This window comes from Protomyctophum parallelum, assembly GCF_964188405.1.
Source record: "Protomyctophum parallelum genome assembly, chromosome: 18".
Classification (NCBI taxonomy): Eukaryota; Metazoa; Chordata; class Actinopteri; order Myctophiformes; family Myctophidae; genus Protomyctophum; species Protomyctophum parallelum.
This window is the reverse complement of record NC_139716.1, coordinates 11,391,136-11,409,232: the sequence shown is the minus strand read 5'-3', so window position 1 is coordinate 11,409,232 and position 18,097 is coordinate 11,391,136. Positions and strand designations below refer to the sequence as shown.

Below are 18,097 nucleotides of genomic sequence, written 5' to 3'. Positions count from 1 at the left end.
AAAGACACCCAAATTGATTATTTACGTGTGCACGCGTGCGTGCGGGCGTGCGGAATATGCGACAAAGGACATATTCCACTGGATGTGCGTAAAACTGACAGTTAATATTAATCCACAAGTCAGGGAATTTAGACATGAGCGTAAATCAAACACACCCTATATACACCGTAACAATTGAGTTATTGATGAAAATGGATGAGTCACATCCTCTGTGAGGTTGTTGACAGTGTCGGGGTGATACAGTGGGAGCTAGTAGCGAGGGTGAGGGCATGTTTTATTCTAATTGAAAGTAGATGGAGAGGGGCACGGTGGGAGTTAAGTGTCTGAGGTTGCCAAATCCAATAGAATTTTTTTGGGGGAAAAAAACATTAATCTTGGATTAATTTAGAAACTTTTTTTGTAACGCCTATTTATGGGTCAACGACTTGACAATGGTGCACGCGGCCACGCACGTGGCCACACACTCACACACACACACACACACACACACACACACACACACACACACACACACACACACACAGGCAAGCGCAGTATGAATCTCGCTGCCACACACAAGCGAGTGATAGCTTGGACCCTGATTAGAGCATCTTCCATAACCCATTCTGAACGGGCACCCATTTTGGTGTCAGCATCATGTCGTGCTTTAGCTATTGAAAAATAGCAGATCTACAAGCTCATATCGCGCCACCGAGTGGCGCGATACGAGCTTGTAGGTCTGCTATTTTTGAAAAATCGAAGACACTTTTAGAATCTGATCTCAGGTCAGAATGGGTTAATAATGAAACTGTCAGGATGTAATAGACATTTTTAGAATCTGATCTCAGGTCAGAATGGGATAATGCCACGCTTACAGTGCATCTGGCTATAGGAGAGAGAGAGAGAGAGAGAGAGAGAGAGAGAGAGAGAACAGAGAGGGAGGAAGACTTCGAAAGACAGGACGAGGCTGGGAAGAAAGGGAGAGGAGAGAGAGAAGAAGCTATACGAAATGTGCACACATCTGTCTACTGTACGTGTGAGAGAGAGAGAGAGGGGTGAGGGCGGTGGGAGGGCGGTGGAGCGGACTGCCTGGAAGCATCTGTACTCTCTTGGTGTCTCTGCAGCTGTGTACTGTAAACCCAGCGGTTCAGACAGAGTGCCAGTGGGGGAAGGCCTGCCTGCTATTCTGGGAGCCATCAATCTGCCAGAGTAGAGCCCCAGGCCGGAGTGGTGGAGGGTTCCCCCCTGGATGGGACAGAAGGGCAGATATAGGGTGGTGGCTTCCCCCTGGATGGGGACAGAAGGGCAGCTATAGGGTGGTGGCTTCCCCCTGGATGGGGACAGAAGGGCAGCTATAGGGTGGTGGCTTCCCCCTGGATGGGGACAGAAGGGCAGCTATAGGGTGGTGGCTTCCCCCTGGATGGGGACAGAAGGGCAGCTATAGGGTGGTGGCTTCCCCCTGGATGGGGACAGAAGGGCAGCTATAGGGTGGTGGCTTCCCCCTGGATGGGACAGAAGGGCAGCTATAGGGTGGTGGCTTCCCCCTGGATGGGGACAGAAGGGCAGCTATAGGGTGGTGGCTTCCCCCTGGATGGGGCAGAAGGGCAGCTATAGGGTGGTGGCTTCCCCCTGGAGGGGACAGAAGGGCAGCTATAGGGTGGTGGCTTCCCCCTGGATGGGGACAGAAGGGCAGCTATAGGGTGGTGGCTTCCCCCTGGATGGGGACAGAAGGGCAGCTATAGGGTGGTGGCTTCCCCCTGGATGGGACAGAAGGGCAGCTATAGGGTGGTGGCTTCCCCCTGGATGGGACAGAAGGGCAGCTATAGGGTGGTGGCTTCCCCCTGGATGGGGACAGAAGGGCAGCTATAGGGTGGTGGCTTCCCCCTGGATGGGGACAGAAGGGCAGCTATAGGGTGGTGGCTTCCCCCTGGATGGGACAGAAGGGCAGCTATAGGGTGGTGGCTTCCCCCTGGATGGGACAGAAGGGCAGCTATAGGGTGGTGGCTTCCCCCTGGATGGGGACAGAAGGGCAGCTATAGGGTGGTGGCTTCCCCCTGGAGGGGACAGAAGGGCAGCTATAGGGTGGTGGCTTCCCCCTGGAGGGGACAGAAGGGCAGCTATAGGGTGGTGGCTTCCCCCTGGAGGGGACAGAAGGGCAGCTATAGGGTGGTGGCTTCCCCCTGGATGGGGACAGAAGGGCAGCTATAGGGTGGTGGCTTCCCCCTGGATGGGGACAGAAGGGCAGCTATAGGGTGTTGGGTCCCCCCTGGATGGGACAGAAGGGCAGCTATAGGGTGTTGGGTCCCCCCTGGATGGGACAGAAGGGAAGCTATAGGGACACTAGCCCATTCTGACCTGAGATCAGATTCATACGAGGTTTCCGCCGGACACACACTGGTCTGATGAACCCATTCTGACCTGAGATCAGATTCTAAAAATGTCAGTCGCTCTTCGATTTTTCAAAAATAGCAGACCTACAAGCTCGTATCGCGCCACTCGGTGGCGCGATATGAGCTTGTAGATCTGCTATTTTTAAATAGCTAAAGCATAACATGATGCCGACACCAAAATGGGTGCCCGGTCAGAATGGGCTAGGGACCAAACAGTGGCACCTCTGTGGACCTGAAGCTCACGACATGCAGCATACAATCACCTATTGTTTCTAAGCTCCTTCAGCGCCACCTGGTGGTCACCAGTTTAGGCTCCGAGTGCCAATTCTCCCATTATAAAGAAAGAAATAATTTTGTAATTCTATTATGCATGTAATGTGCATGTCATCACCTGAAAAAATAAAAAAATAAATAAAATAAGAATGAATTTTGAAAAGATGTCTTTAACGCCCGTGGTGTCCATTACAAAGACGTAATAAAGACGGGATGACGTCCCTGGCACTTAAACAGTTTAAACAGTTTAAGGGAGTGGCTTGTTTTATAGATCTGCTATTTTTTGACTAGCCAAAGTATCCAAATATGATAAGTGCAGGTTAAAATTAGGGTGACGCTATTATTTACTTTGAACAGTATAGTATTTCTACATGCTGGTATTGATAGTTTGATAGCCCCCTCACCACTGGAGGGGGCATACATACATTATGCACAATAACAACATCTATAAATAATAATAGTATACCCGCAGACATATTATACTCCATGGAAACACTACAGTGGATCCACACAGAGTCTGAAATCAGCAGCATCCATGGCAGCCTTTCAGAGGTAAACAACCTTCAGCCTGCCCCACAGCACACTTTGTGATGCGTTTGTCCTGCTGGGCCTGGCACTACAACGTGACCCCACCAAGGTAGCTGGGCCTGGCACTACAGCGTGACCCCACCAAGGTAACTGGGTCTGGCACTACAGCGTTGACCCCACCAAGGTAGCTGGGCCTGGCACTACAGCGTGACCCCACCAAGGTAACTGGGTCTGGCACTACAGCGTGACCCCACCAAGGTAACTGGGCCTGGCACTACAGAGTGACCCCACCAAGGTAACTGGGTCTGGCACTACAGCGTTGACCCCACCAAGGTAACTGGGCCTGGCACTACAGAGTGACCCCACCAAGGTAGCTGGGCCTGGCACTACAGCGTGACCCCACCAAGGTAGCTGGGTCTGGCACTACAGCGTGACCTCACCAAGGTAACTGGGCCTGGCACTACAGAGTGACCCCACCAAGGTAACTGGGTCTGGCACTACAGCGTTGACCCCACCAAGGTAGCTGGGTCTGGCACTACAGCGTTGACCCCACCAAGGTAACTGGGTCTGGCACTACAGCGTTGACCCCACCAAGGTAGCTGGGTCTGGCACTACAGCGTTGACCCCACCAAGGTAACTGGGCCTGGCACTACAACGTGACCCCACCAAGGTAACTGGGCCTGGCACTACAGCGTGACCCCACCAAGGTAACTGGGTCTGGCACTACAGCGTTGACCCCACCAAGGTAGCTGGGTCTGGCACTACAGCGTTGACCCCACCAAGGTAACTGGGCCTGGCACTACAGAGTGACCCCACCAAGGTAACTGGGCCTGGCACTACAGCGTGACCCCACCAAGGTAACTGGGCCTGGCACTACAGCGTGACCCCCACCAAGGTAGCTGGTGGAGTGAGGACTGTGTGACCTATAGAGGCCGCACCCACCAGTAGGGATTCCACACACTGGCTATATTGTTATGACCTGGCTCTTGGGCCATAACAAAGGAGGAAGATACACACGGCTGTTTAAAAGCGCACAAACCATTCATTTATTTACAATATAACCAAACATATGAATCAAACGAACAATACAGTACTAAGGTGGAGTGTGTTATTCAGTAGATCAGTAGTGTCAGTGAGTGGATGTGTGGTGGGTGTAGTGTGGGGTGTTGAATGGTGCAAAGATGCTGCTGCTCTCATGGAAAGGAGAGAGAGACTGAGCGTGGCCAACGCCCAGCCATTTATAGTGCACCTTGGGAACACTGGCCAGGTGCTTCCAATGCACCTGATCAGAAACTCGGCAGTGCCCTGTGGGAAGCACAAGACTAGGCCTATACCTAACAAACCACACAGGCCCTAGTAGACCTAACTACAGGGGCTGTGACACTATAGTCACACGGCACAAAGTACTGTAGAATGTTGCAGAAGGAGAAGAGACTGGAGCACTAGCACAGACATTTAGAGCCTTTTATTGGGTGCCAAGTATACAAAAACGACTAACGTTTCGACCTTGCGGTCTTCATCAGAGTTTCACGATTCTGATAAAAGGCTCTAAATGTCCGTGCTGCTCCACAGTCTCTTCTCCTTCTGCAACTTATGTCCCTGTAAAAGCACCGGATCAGCCGTTTCAGGCTCGAGACTCCTTTTTTTACTGTAGAATGTTGCTTCGCAGTGGTTTGTATGAGTTATGGTCATTGTTGCTCTCTCTCTCTCGGTGTGTGTCTATCTGTGTCTGTGTGTGTGTGTGTGTGTGTGTGTGTGTGCGTGCGTGGGTGCGTGTGTGTATTGATTCTGCTGGACTGCATTTTGGGAGAAAAAAAAAGAACAAAACAAAAAAACAGCAATGCTGCATGATATCTGGTGTTATTGTTGGTTACTGGCCAGATACAGTATAGTCTCACATAGCCAGACGATAAGAGATCTCCTCCTACTGATATGTCTGGGCAAAATCCGAATTCAATGGATGGCTTTAACCCGTTCTGACCTGAGATCAGATTCATACGAGGTTTCCGCCGGACACACACTGGTCTGATGAACCCATTCTGACCTGAGATCAGATTCTAAAAATGTCAACTAGTTCTTCGATTATTTTCAAAAATAGCAGACCTACAAGCTCGTATCGCGCCACTCGGTGGCGCGATATGAGCTTGTAGATCTGCTATTTTTAAATAGCTAAAGCATAACATGATGCTAACACCAAAATGGGTGCCCGGTCAGAATGGGTTAAAGGAATATGTCGCTTAAAAATACTTTTTTTTGATTTGATTTGATTTATTTAGAAAAGCAATCATAATACGGGATTATAATCAGCGATTCAAGGATTACACAGCAAAGTCCAAAGACTTATTTCCACTGAGGTCCTCTCACACAGAACGGAACAAATACATAACAGTACATAAACATTACATACACATTACACAACAAGTACGTCCCTACCCATCCCTCTAAGCTGACCCTTTATAGGGGAACCTTTTACAGTAGCCATTGTTTAGTCTTCTGTTTAAATGTCCTCAAATTGGATGTCAGTTTAACGCTGGTTTCCAGGCTGTTCCACTGTGTGTGGCTCCTATATACATGAATGAGCATTTGCCCACTTTACTTTTAAAAGTAGGGAGCACCACATCTGCAATACTAGCTCTGGTGAAATGGTTCTGTACCTCGTTTACCGTGAAACATGTTCTTAAAACTGAATTAAATTTTATGGACCATGTTTAGTCTAGCCATTGTAACCTTGCATTCTACTGGGAGCCAGTTCAGCTCTCTGAACTGGTTCCTTCCTATATGGGTTCTGGGTTCCATCCCTAGTATAACCCTGATTTAAAAGACTTAATCAAGCCCTCAAACCACAATGTACTGTACGCAAAATCAAAGTGACACAGGATAAGGGAGTTGGCCACCACTCATTTTGTCTCCCTATATCCATGTATCTTGCTGTTCGAGCTAGAAACGTAGTCAGTCCGGAGACCTTTGTTTAGCACATTGCTGAACATACTTCGGCCGTTTAAGTTACCCTCCAAAATATAACCAAGGCATTTCACTGATGATTTTGCTGCTATGTATTCCGAAATTATTTTGATCTTGAAGTCTGTGCTTCTTCCCAATTAGATTGTCGAGCAAAACAGAATTGATTCAGGTCTTCCCTGAGTGTAAAGATAACTTATTATCTATAAGCCAGGAACTAACTACTTCCTCACTCAGGGAGCTTTCTTAACCCATTCTGACCGGGCACCCGTTTTGGTGTTGGCATCATGTTGTGCTTTAGCTATTGAAAAATAGCAGATCTACAAGCTCATATCGCGCCACCGAGTGGCGCGATACGAGCTTGTAGGTCTGCTATTTTTGAAAAATCGAAGACACTTTTAGAATCTGATCTCAGGTGAGAATGGGTTAATAATGAAACTGTCAGGATGTAATAGACATTTTTAGAATCTGATCTCAGGTCAGAATGGGTTAAGTGGTTTGATCCTTGTGGGGACATTAGCAGAGCAGAATCATCAGCGTACAGGAACAAATCACAGTTACAAGCATCTGTCATATATCACTCACGTACACTGAAAATAGGGCTGGACGTAGAATGCTTCCTTGTGGAAAACTCCACATTCCATGATGTTTGGGTCAGATAAAACGCCATTCACCTCTACCCTTTGTTCGCGCCCCGTCAGATATGATTTGAACCATTTACAAGTTGCCCTGTCTGCCCCCATGGCCTCAAGCTTGCTCAGTAACCTACAGGGTTCCACTGTGTCGAACGCTCGCTGTAAGTCCAGCAGCACCATTCCACAAAGTTTTCCATTGTCAACTTCTTTCCTAATTTGTTCTGTTAAATATAATAAACGTGTGTCGATTGAGTGCGATTTTCTAAAGCCAGATTGGAGTTTACTGTATACTTTAGGTTATTCCTATTTAGGTATTCATTTAGTTGCTCGTTAATTATCTTCTCGAAGATTTTTGATACAGAGCTCAAAATTGACACCGGTCGGTAGTTACCGGGGTCATGTTTGGCCTTTTCATTGTTTAACCCATTCTGACCTGAGATCAGATTCTAAAAATGTCTATTACATCCTGACAGTTTTATTATTAACCCATTCTGACCTGAGATGAGATTCTAAAAGTGTCTTCGATTTTTCAAAAATAGCAGACCTACAAGCTCGTATCGCGCCACTCGGTGGCGCGATATGAGCTTGTAGATCTGCTATTTTTCAATAGCTAAAGCATAACATGATGCCAACACCAACATGGGTGCCCGGTCAGAATGGGCTAATCAAGTTTATGTGAACACCACAGACAGTTTTTAAGTTGCTTGATTCAGTATTTAGATATTTGATATTAATTTTCTCCTACCCCTTCCTATACAAACCCATTGTTCAACCTCGATTTTAGGTTAGATTATTTTTAAACACCCGTCCTTCTTCCCGGTGACTCATACTTCCCTCCTAATACTGTACTGTATGAGTCACCCATACCGTATATATATGTATTAGTATAATGGATTACTGGGAGCCAATGCAAGGAAAACAAGATGGGTGTGATGTGACAGGATCTCCTGCATCTCCAAGCATTCTGAGAAGTATTTATCTATCACTAATCTGCATTATGAAATGGTAAAACAAGTCTGTGTCTCAGAGCAGGGCTGTGGACAGTTCAGAAACCTGCCTACCAGTGACTTCTGTAGGCTGACTTTTGTTTTTCAAACAAGATGTTTTATTAACATGAGAACAATGGCTTCCATAATTTCCAGGGAAAGCCTGCAGTTTCTATTAGCTTGGATTCACCATCGATGATGTCACTGGTAGACGGATTCATAAGATATGTTGAAAATGGGTAAGGTCGTCCTTTAGGATGTGTGTGCGCGCGCGCGTGTGTGTGTGTGTGTTTCACTGTTTTATGAACCATGTGACCGCCGTGATAACTCAATTTTTTCTTTTTTTATATTTTTGTAAATCAACGCCCTACTTGATCATACTACAGTATCACACAAAAGCATCTAAAGTAGCAGATCTACAAGCTCAAAATGCAAGCTTGTAGCTCTGCTATACTTGATGATTTTGAATCCTGAAAAGTACCAGATTTGGACATACGAGGTTTCCACCCGACAGAGACGACAATGCTGAAATACCTTTAAGCAATGTCAATGCTCTAGTGAAAAAAGAAAAAGACTGAAAAAAAAAAAAGATTTATTACTGTCTTGACGGGCCCCCTCGGTGCTAAAATTAGTGGTAAAGCAAGTGGCACCTTCTCCCTCGGTGGCGCCCCCAGCTGACAGCTTTGCTACAGAAATTGTTTAAGGTCTGCAGGGAAATATGAGAGGAGAGGAGAGGAGAGAGGACACTGCTGGACCTGCAGGGAAGAGATGTCTCGGAGGCGCTGAGCGTGCGTGTGTGCTCGTGCACCTGCATGTGTGTGTGTGTGTGCCCTAGGATTAATGTGTGGACAATGTGCACCATACATAAAATAACCTACAGGTTTAGGTTGGGGGCGCGAGTCAATTGTAGCATTATTTTTGGGGGTTGCGGGCTGAAAGGTTTGGGAACCCATGCTCTAGGGTAGGTACCCTCACAAAAAAAAACATGCTGGTCCCCCTGGCCACCTGATGGAGGGGAAAGGAACTGGTTGGAATAACGTGTTCCTTTCCACGCGCTACATCAAACTCCCCCCTGTCAGGTGAAAAGAAGCAGCTTGGACACTCATGCATTGAAGGAGGTATATGAGGTCAGTCCGTTGCTCTTCCCAGGTTGGCAGAGGAACAGGATCACATTAGATAATTGACACTGGGCGAAAAATGGGTCACAGAATTAGTGGGATGAACATAAAATAAATCCTAATTTGGACTGGTTTTAAAAAGCCATTTCTCAAAGGGGCCCCGCAGCCTGAGGCTATGGCTAAAATGGGGGTCATTGGCATAATCGTGGAAGAACCTCGGCTCGCTCTCCGACTCTCAACATACCGTACATTGCCTACAGCGACAAGCTGGTCTAATGGTCCACAACCCTCTGCATAATCGCAGACATTGACGTCTCTCCATATGACTGGACAGAAGATTATTCTGACATGCTGCCACCACTTCTTTCTTTTTTTTACTACATTTTTATCCCACGATTTTGTAACCCATTTTTCACCCCTGTGTCAATTATCTAATGTGATCCTGGGCTCTACACACCCTCCACCAACCTAGTCCCCATATATGGGGGACAAGGGGAGAGCAACGGACTTGAACTCATGCTTCCTTCATGCCTGAGTGTCCAAGTTGCTCCTTTACACCTGACAGGGGGGAGTTTCCCTGGTTGGACGTAGCGCGTGGAAGGAACACGTTATTCCAACCAATTCCTTTGCTGCCACCACTTCTACACTAAGTACAGCTGGTGGTTCTTTGAAGGAACGAGCTATTATACATGTAATTGCTTTCATAGCGTATTTTGCAGGAATCTCTCATGGCCCACATTTATTTTACATTTGGGGTGGGGTGCTCAAACAAATGACAGAAGACGTCATTACTTTTTTTTCTAGTTGTATACCACTATAGCCAGAGAGCTGCACTGTGAATACAGTATAATGTATGATTGCTTATGATGATAACACATGATGGCATGATGATGCTACATATGATTGAATGACAGCAATTTCAAGATTCAAGAACACTTATGGTTTGGTCTGGTTTACATAACCCATTCTGACCTGAGATCAGATTCATACGAGGTTTCCACTGGACACACACTGGTCTGATTAACCCATTCTGACCTGAGATCAGTTTCTAGAAATGTCAGTCGCTCTTCGATTTTTCAAAAATAGCAGACCTACAAGCTCGTATCGCGCCACTCGGTGGCGCGATATGAGCTTGTAGATCTGCTATTTTTCAATGGCTAAAGCATAACATGATGCTGACACCAAAATGGGTGCCCGTTGAGAATGGGATAAGGGTCCTCCAATTTCCAATTGATCAGAACATTTACACAACAATGGTCCTAATACAACATTGTGTGCTTATGTAAGTTATGGTGAAATATATATTGTATTTTTGTCTCATCTTGGCAGCACACCAGTGTAATTCAGCTAAATATAGCTTATTCTGACACCTACCCGATTGATTTTTGTATTACAGTTAATGAGTACAGTTTAGGAAAAGTAAAGGTCAATACAAAAACTACTAAGAGGATAAAACCAGAAAAAAGTACTTGTTTACATAAGTGTCCTCCATTTTCAATTCATCAGAATATTTACATAATGGCCCTCCATTTTCAATTCATCAGCAGTTGAGACGAATAACAGTCATAATTTATTCTGAACTGAAGCCTAATGCATCATTTATACATTATGGATAATTACTATGGATTTAGACCGTCATTCGTCTCAACTGCTTTAAAGACATACAAATACTGTATACACTAATATGCAATAAAAATATACATGATTAGAAAAAAGGGGGGACCCGTGAACACTGTGTTCATTGTTTTGAATCATTTAGAACTGATTCAGAACTGGATTGATCATGTCCTAAATGACAACTCATCGTTTGCATATGAATGACAATGTTTCAAGATTCAAGAGCATTTCTCAGTACAGCAGCTTGCAGTCTGTTCCATGGTTTGCCTGGGGGAAGAAACAACACCATTGCTAATTAGTTATGTAACTTAGTAATGCTACTTATTAACAAAGGCTTCAATCAACCAAAAAATAGGGCTCTTAGTTCGTGTGGAACAACACAGCAGCTGGGCTACCCTAGCCGGCATTACATTACATTATAGTTGCTACAACAAACATTACTCTAAGTTATGAGATGAGATATACTTTATTAATCCCCAAAGGGAAATTGAGACGTTACAGCACCATAATGTGTCACATAAATAAAACTAAAGCTACTGGAACAACAGAAAATCGACAGACACAGGGTGAACAAAAAGACACTTTTAGTTAGTTGACAAAATAGTAGTTTCACGTTTTTGGTAATAATTTACCTTTGTGACAATGCCATGTAGGTGGTGAACTATAGCACGGCTGTACTTGGATAGGTAGGTTGTTGAGTGTTATTTCTTTGCGACGCGTCGTACAGCTGAGCTGGTGAGATCCAAGCCATCTCGTTGTTAATCAGACCAGTGTGTGTCCGGCGGAAACCTCGTATGAATCTGATCTCAGGTCAGAATGGGTTTAATGTCAATGTGAAGCTCCGTGATGTTGCACCATGCATGCTGGAACGCTGGGAAATCGACCTCCTTTTCTCTAGCACATTTCCTCAACGCACATTTCCTCAACACTTATAAACTGAGCAGGTCTGCACCATTGTAAGTAATAAAGTAAGAACGTTTTATATAGTACGCTGAGGAGTCAGTTTACAAGCTCTAAGCCCTGTACGAGCCAGACCGTCTTGTTTACTACCAATCCCAAAAACATGGCCACCGCTGCCACCACGTGACACATTATGTTGACGCCGCCCTCAAGGATATTTTGGTACTCCATAATATGCTGTCAACATGTCACCAGATGACACTATTAACTGACAGGCTTCATTTAGAGGCCTGCTGGACATGCTGCTGGCAGGTGAAGGCAGTTTATAGGCCTACAATAATTTGTACTATTCAATTTATACATTTGAAAACATGTGAAATGGGACATTCTGCATTACGAGTACTTTCTACGTCTGGTAGCAAGTACATTTTGATAACAATGTTGTACTTTTACTCAAGTAAAACAAAAATCCCTGTCTATTACTTGTAACAGAGTATTTCTACATTGTAGTATTGATACTTTAAAAAATAATAAAACCACTGCCCATTTACCCATAAACAGCATTGTCGGTGCAGCATTCAGAGAGTGTGAACACACCTACGTACAGTATGACCGACATTACTGCTAACGAGGGAATGTAAAAAAACACAACAGTTTGTCCCGTAATTATATTTCCCTGCCCTCTGCCGACAATTGAAGGCTGTTTGCGTCAGTGTGAAACCCACATGCAGCTGTTATGGAGGCGGTACCGCGCAGCACCTCTGCTTGTCTACATTCATTAACCCATTCTGACCTGAGATCAGATTCTAAAAGTGTCTTAGATTTTTCAAAAATAGCAGACCTACAAGCTCGTATCGCGCCACTCGGTGGCGCGATATGAGCTTGTAGATCTGCTATTTTTCAATAGCTAAAGCATAACGTGATGCCGACACCAAAATGGGTTCCCGTTCAGAATGTGTTAAGGAGACATAACTGGCCTTTCAAATCGTCACTGTCGGGTGGAAACATCATTATTTTTAAAACGTTTAAGGAGTGAAAATAGCCAATCTGTAAGCTCACCACGACGACGCACTGTGCCTCTTTTGTGATTAAGTAAAGCCATAATTTACGGAGAGAAATAAGTAAAACATCGTAATAGTACTTGCCACATTCATGTAACATATCTTCTTAACAGTTTTCCAAAGCAATTTACACTGTCTGTTTTACTCTGAAGAGAAAAATAAAATGTTTAAAGCATTAATTCATCCATACAACTAGTTTGTGCTTGAAGGTAACCTTTTTTCAATTAAACAAAAGTTACAGATACAATTTTTCACTGGTATACATTATGCATACGTTTGTATGTATACATTTTCTCATGCCAATAGCTCCATGAATGGAATTGAACATATATTTTCACAATCGCATCAATGATTCTCGAAACACTATTTTTTGTGATACTTCGATACTTCCATGGCTTTGTTTAGCTGAATTCTGCTAATCAAAGTTCTGTCAGATCACAGACATTGTAATGACAATGTACTGTAGCTAAGAACTGTACACGTTAGAAAATATTATGACTAACAAGGGTGACATTTTGGCCAACAGGATAATCTGTCTATAATCTGAACTATAACATAAAATTCTACTTTTTCAAAGAAAATTAACAATCAGGCTTTCATACCATATCGGTGCTTTAATGGAAATTGCTCTCAGGAACAGCTCGACTGATTTTGTCCTCATCGTGATGTCATCAATGTCACCCTACTTTGTATAATTCCTCCGCTTCTTCATATAACAAATGTGCATTTCCACTTTGTTTACAATGTCCGCCATTGTCGATTTTCCAAGCTGGCATGGAATGGAAACAAGCCTGGTTTTATTTTATCTAGCATCAGTATTATGATGACTCAAATATAAAATAAACTGCATATCAGCACCCCCACCACCAGCTAAAACTGCTTTCAAAGTCCAGAAAGAAATGACAAGGACTGTTTTTTATCAGAGTGGTGATCTCTTTTCAAACCATTAGAAATAAGTTTGAGGGACAATATGATATTAACAGTTTGACGGCCGCTAATTGTTTAATCCAACGATCGACTCTGCTTAATACGCTAAACCCGCCTTTTGTTTTATGTGTTTAATTCGCCGTATTTTTATAATTAAAAAGAAACAGCGGCTTTGTCGCGGACCTGGTGACGAGGCCGTCACGTTATGATGACGAAACCGGAAATAAACCCATGCGCTGGGGCTGCTAGGGCTTCTGGGAAATTGAGGCCAATGCAAATGAACGGGGTACAACACCTCATGGAGGAGGGTCTTGTGGCGGCGCACCAAGATGGCGGGTGGTACGACCGTTCATAACAAACAGACTAATCTTTTTTACCCGCTGAGAGCTGTTCATGAGGCTCCCAGCCTCTGCCCCCGCCGGGCGGGAGTGTCCTCACCTCACAGTGACCTAATTCAATATTGTTTTAAACCAGTGACTGTCTGGAAGTGGCCCGGATTAATACTTTTAATCTTTTAATACTACAGTGGCAGGGGCATGCTGGGGGCTTTGACAGTGTAACTTTCTGTTACAATGTTGAATGGGGTTATGTTTGCCGTAGCAGTGGCGTGCTAAAGCAGTATAGTTCTCACACTTTCTCCTGCAAAGGATGCATCTTCAAAATAATGGTCCTGCACTGGCGACGCCTTCAGCCGTTTTATTTTGAAAATCCCCAAAATTCCCCCCGGTGAACCAGAAGTAGTATTCGGCTTGATATTTAAACAAATAATGAAGTTTGAGAACCACTACGGCTCTAAACAATATACTGTATAGGTCTTCAACCGGGGGGTCCGAGATAGTCACTACTCACTAATACAGTGTGGTGAGAACTTTTACATTCCCAGAAGATAGCTGTGAGATTGTAGATCTGCTATTTTTGAACAGCCAACGTATACAAGTGGTTAAAGAGATTGTGATTTGTGATGCTATAACCCATTTTAGCGGGAACCCCTTTTGGTGTTTTTTAAACATTATGTTATAATTTAGCTATTGAAAAATAACAGATCTACTTAGCTTGTATAGGTCAGCTATTTGTGAAAATGCGGCACAAATCTTTGAAAATTGAACATATTTTATTTATCTGACTTCATCTGTCTCTCGGCTAAAGGTTCAGGCAGGGTCCTTATTGGGCCTGAAAAAAAGGCCCCTGATCTGGACTATAGCCCAGCAGCATGTTTCCAAGCAGGACTGAGAAGGGTTTAAATGTTTCATTGGTTTGAAAGTATGGCCGAGCTGCACTGATAATAAGAAGACAGGATTGTGCCTGTGATTGTCACCGCTAGGACTCTGTAGAGGGACAAAGGCCATGGTTAGAGCCTCAAGGCTACAGTGCTTCATATGAAAGGCCTAACAAGTGCGTGTTTCTCGGAATGTCACGAGTCGGAATTGCTTCATCATATATTTATTCTCACTTGGATGTCTTTTCTCTTTTCAAATCCCTCCGCCCTTTATTCTCTGTGCCTTTAATACTTTCCATCTGTAACCTTCCAGTGGTGGAAAGTAACCCAGTGCAAAAAGTACATTTACTTAAGTAAAAAAAAGTACATTTTCTTTTTTATTTTACTTTACATTCAATGTCCAGTACTTTCACTTCTACTCCACTATCTCAGAGGCAAATAAAAATATATAATTCTTTGTTTCCGACATTTACCGTAGCTGTTTGCGTGAATTCGAAAACAAATGTTCAAGAAGTAGTGAAAATAGCCGATCTACAAGCTCGCAACGTGGCGTGAAGCGTCGTGCTCTTGTAGACCTGCTATTTTACACTACCGTGTACTTGTGAGGACATTTTAATCTCACTACTATAGTAATACACAAACACACACACACACACACACACACGCACACGTACACGCACACGCACACAGTGGTGGGTTGGCTGACTGGAGAGGAGCCATACAGCCTACATGGCATGAGTGAGTCCCACAGGGGCCCATAGCTGCATGCTAGGAAAATACATCAATGTTCCAGAGAGAGAGAGAGAGAGAGAGAACCTTTTCTCCATGTCATGTCAAGGAGAATGAGTCTTAAAGCCAAAGGAAGGGAGAGAGACAGAGAGAGAGAGAGAGAGAGAGAGAGAGAGAGAGAGAGAGAGAGAGAGAGAGCCTTTTCTCCATGTCACGTCAAGGAGAATGAGTCTTAAAGCCAAAGGAAGGGAGAGAGAGAGATAGAGAGAGAGAGAGAGAGAGAGAGAGAGAGAGAGAGAGAGAGAGAGAGAGAGAGAGAGAGAGAGAGAGAGAGAGAGAACCTTTTCTCCATGTCATGTCAAGGAGAATGAGTCTTAAAGCCAAAGGAAGGGAGAGAGACAGAGAGAGAGAGAGAGAGAGAGAGAGAGAGAGAGAGAGAGAGAGAGAGAGAGAGCCTTTTCTCCATGTCACGTCAAGGAGAATGAGTCTTAAAGCCAAAGGAAGGGAGAGAGAGAGATAGAGAGAGAGAGAGAGAGAGAGAGAGAGAGAGAGAGAGAGAGAGAGAGAGAGAGAGAGAGAGAGAGAGAGAGAGCCTTTTCTCCATGTCACGTCAAGGAGAATGAGTCACTTGCTCACATCCTCTAAATATTGATTCGGATTCTGAAGATAGCCTATATCTTCTAAATCTAACAATTTTCTGAAAGGGGGAAGAAAAGACATACAGGCCTACACAAAAAACATTTCAGATGACAAAAATATGACTAAAAAAAACAAATGAGTACTTGAGTACTGTGTGTCATCAGTATAGGCCTAATATATAACTGTGTGTTGTTTTAACTTGTATATTGTTTTATACTGCTGTATTGTATTGTACTGTATCGTGTTGTTTTCTCTGACCTGTGAACAGGCATGTCAACTCCGGGGGTTGCGTGGTATAGCTTTAGCACCCACTGGCAAAAATAATAAGCCAATATGCACCCACTGAAATGAAGACTGAATATCGCCTCCCCCCTAGTCACGTAGTCACACACCTTTAGGGGGGTGGGGGGGCGCTTGAGCCAAGAGGTGTTGGGCGAACATGTATTCATTCAAATGCTAATGAGGTGGCTTCTGTTCTGCTGCCAGGTAGAGAGTATAAATGTTGCATACAGTACAGTACAGGCTTTACTTCCATTTGACTACTATGATGAAGCCACCTCAAGCTACGGAAAACCCACCAATAAGCCCTTATCCAACACAAATTAACTCATTTTTCTCAAGCCGCACAATTTCACTGGAGCGCATAGCGCTTATATGCACGCAGACAGCACATGATACAGGCCTACATGTCCCGTCCCGATACGAGCTTGTAGGTCTGCTATTTTTTGAAAGATCGAAGAACGACTGACATTTTTAGAATCTGATCTCAGGTCAGAATGGGTTCATCAGACCAGTGTGTGTCCAGTGGAAACCTCGTATGAATCTGATCTCAGGTCAGAATGGGATAAGGGTCCATTTGGAACCTCCTCAAGGAACCCTTTAGGGTCCCTGCATGACCACGGCCCACACCAGCACACTTCCACTCCTGAGTGTGACCTTTACCAACCAAAGCTGCACCATCTCTTCAGGGCAGAGAAAATAGCAGACCTACAAGCTCGTATCGCGCCACTCGGTGGCGCGATATGAGCTTGTAGATCTGCTATTTAGAGAGAGAGAGATCCTATATGGATGTATAACTACTATCTGTGACAGAAAATGCACAATCTTCTTACCCTAAGTGTGTTAATGTAACACAGCTCTGTTTACACCTTTATTTCATTCCTATTCATATCCAATATTTATTTGTTACCACTTCTGCTTTGGCAATAAAAAACGTACGTTTTCTCATGCCAATAAAGCACCTTTGAATTTAATTGAAATAGAGAGAGTGAAAGAGAGAGAGAGAGAGAGAGAGAGAGAGAGAGAGAGAGAGAGAGAGAGAGAGAGAGAGAGAGAGAGAGAGAGAGCATGCTGCCTTACCAGTGCAGATGAAGAACTTTGACTCTCCGACACTCAACTCCACTTTGTTCAAAGATATGGACACCTGGAGGACAGCTGTCAGAGAGAGAGAGAGAGAGAGAGAGAGATAGAGAGAGAGAGAGAGGGGGAGGGAGGAGGGGGGGGGGGGAACAAAACACATTATGGCCACAGCAAACTAGCTTGAATATCAGTAGTACTATGAGTGACACAGATGGATGATATTTGTCATTGAACAGTGTACAACGGAAATTACCAAATCAACACAGCATGGCATATTAAATCTCTCTCTCTCTCACACACACACACACACACACACACACACACACACACACACACACACACACACACACACACACACACACACACACACGATAGAAAACACATAGGGGAGTTGAATTTCATGTAGTAGGACCTATAACTATAATATATAAATTGACAATTTTGTCAAGAAATTAGAACTAGCCTAAAATGATAGGGAGAGACTAGTGGAGAAGAGATGCAGTATACAACTAAAAGATAAGTCATTTGATGTTTGATTGCACTCGGGTCTATTTTTAGTGTGTAAAATGTGTAAAATCAGGCATTACCGACGCCACCAAGGCCTGCCAAAATATATATTTCTTTAGTCGACTAAAATCTTCTGATATTTAGTCGACTAAAACTAGACTAAAACTAAGACTTTTTCAGATCACTAAAATAAAATATGACTAAAACTAAATTGAATTTCCAGACTTGAGGAACATTCATTCAAGCGAATTGAATGTGTTGTGCGCAGAGTCACA

General features: G+C 44.2%; 1 protein-coding gene across 1 annotated transcript in view; it reads right to left on the bottom strand.

Moving 5' to 3' along the window:
- LOC310875769 (neural cell adhesion molecule 2-like) overlaps positions 1-17,386 on the bottom strand; it is a 116,702-nt gene extending 99,316 nt beyond the window's left edge. The window contains exon 1 of the mRNA XM_083789114.1: positions 17,316-17,386. The gene's annotated coding sequence lies outside the window, so the exon portion shown is untranslated. The remainder of the gene's footprint in view (positions 1-17,315) is intronic.
- Positions 17,387-18,097: the final 711 nt, after the last annotated feature.